The sequence below is a fragment of the Ursus maritimus genome, unplaced genomic scaffold (genome assembly GCF_017311325.1).
Source record: "Ursus maritimus isolate PB19 unplaced genomic scaffold, ASM1731132v1 scaffold_26, whole genome shotgun sequence".
Taxonomy (NCBI): Eukaryota; Metazoa; Chordata; class Mammalia; order Carnivora; family Ursidae; genus Ursus; species Ursus maritimus.
Genome location: NW_024425119.1, coordinates 39,129,968 through 39,132,186, shown reverse-complemented (window position 1 = coordinate 39,132,186; position 2,219 = coordinate 39,129,968). Strand labels below are relative to the sequence as shown.

The window sequence follows — 2,219 nt, the reverse complement described above, 5'->3', positions numbered from 1 at the left end:
AGAGGCAGTTTAGGACTTGACATGACTGGGTGAGCCATGGAACAGCTGGTGGAGCCCTAGAAGTTTGGCTCAACCTTGAGGGAGACAAGGAAAAGGGGGCATTGGTGGGGCTACACTTTCTTGAGCCTCCAGTTAATCCAGAGAAGGTCTCCTTTAATAACTTTATTTATTTATTTATTGAGAAGGATCACACTTCTTTGGGGAGACATGACCAACAGATGAAGGCAGACTGGTGGGCATCGTACATATCATGCTTTTGCTAAGAGAGATCAACTGCAACACTGGTTCCTCTGGCAACTTCCCAACTTCATCCCTTGAGTTTTGTGGGCACTCCCAACCACTTCCTTGAAGGCAACTGTAGTCTGTTAGAGAGAGAAGAGAGAGAGCCCCTCAGGGGTGACTTCTTGTTTTTCACAAAGAACATTTCTTTAGATTTTTTGAAATCTTCACTTTGTTACTTTCATTCTACATTCACTGAAGGTCATCAGACCAGCTTCTGTATAGATTGTCTTGATGTCAGCACCAGAGAGTTCATTTTTAGCCATTATCAAGTCATCCAGGGTTACATCATCAGCCAACATCATCCTGCTTGTGTAGTGTACTTTTTAGTGTTTTCATTGAGCAGGGGAACTCAATTTTCCTGTCAGTGAGGTCTGGTCTGAGAAGTGTGGGATCCGAAGTCTCTGTTTGGTTTGTGGCCATGATAACTTTCATGTCACCCCTTGAATCAAATCCCTCCAACTGGTTCAACAGTTCCAATGTCGTTCATTGAATTTCTCTCTCACCGCTGGAACTTGAGTCTTATCTTTTTGTTCCAATGGCATCAATTTCATCAATAAACATGACAGATGATGCATGTTCTTCCACAGTTGGAAACAATTCCTAAATGAGTTTGGGCTTGTTCCCTAGGTACTTCTGATTGAGTTCAGAGCCAGTCACTCACAAGAAAGTGGCTGAGGTTTGGTTTGCTACTGCTTTGGCTAATAAGGTTTTACCTGTGCCAGGTGGATCATAGAGAATGTCCCCATTTAGGGGCTTTATACTCATCTCTTCATAATATTGAGGATGAGTGAGAGGAAGCTCCACAGATTTCTTAATTTCCCGAATTTGGCTGTCCAACTTTCCAGTATCAGCATAGGTTTCCTAGGGGTCCTTTTCTACCTTCATCACTGTGACCAAGGGATCCATGTCATCCATGAGCACCTGTATGACAGCATGCACCTTGTGGTTGAGCAGGATGGAGCACCCTGGTTCCACCAGATCCTTGTCTACAAAGGAAAGAATGCAGATGTGCTCTGAACCCACTGATGTAGACACAATGGTTTGGTTGTCATCTGTGATCTCTTCTATTGTTCCTACCGACATTGGGGTCCTCAGATCATTCACCTTCGATCGGTCTTCCTGTTGCTCTTCTTTGTTTTCTCTCTCTCTTTTTTTTAATGATTTTATTTATTTATTCGACAGAGATAGAGATAGCCAGCGAGAGAGGGAACACAAGCAGGGGGAGTGGGAGAGGAAGAAGCAGGCTCATAGTGGAGGAGCCTGACGTGAGGCTCGATCCCGGATCGCCGGGATCACGCCCTGAGCCGAAGGCAGACGCTTAACCGCTGTGCCACCCAGGCGCCCCTGTTTTCTCTTTTTTTAAAGATTTATTTATTTTATTTTTAAAAAACATTTTGTATTTAAATTCAATTAATTAACATATAATGTATTATTGGTTTCAGGGGTACAGGCCTGTGATTCATCAGTCTTATATAATACCCAGTGCTGATTACAGCACATGCCCTCCTTAATGGTGTAATGGATCACCCCATTACCCCATCCCTCTACCCACCTCCCCACCAGTAACCCTCAGTTTGTTTCCTATTATTAATATTCCACTATAGTTTGTCTCCCTCTCTGGTTTCATCTTGTTTTATTTTTTTCCTCTCTTCCTCTATGATCCTCTGTATGGTTTCTTAAATTTCATGTATGAGAGAGATCATATGATAATTGTTTTTCTCTGATTGACTTATTTCACTTAGCATAATACCCTCCAGTTCCATCTACGTTGTTGCAAATGGTAAGATTTCATTTTTATGGCTGCATAATATTCCTGTGTGTGTGTGTGTGTGTGTGTGTGTGTGTGTGTGTGTGTGTATCACATCTTCTTTATCCATTCTTCTGATATGGACATCTGGGCTCTTTCCACAGTTTGGCTATTGTGGACATTGCTGCTA

General features: G+C 42.6%; 1 pseudogene; it reads right to left on the bottom strand.

The window, feature by feature from the left end:
- Nucleotides 1–426: 426 nt before the first annotated feature.
- Nucleotides 427–1,440, bottom strand: LOC103675612 (annotated as a pseudogene).
- Nucleotides 1,441–2,219: the final 779 nt, after the last annotated feature.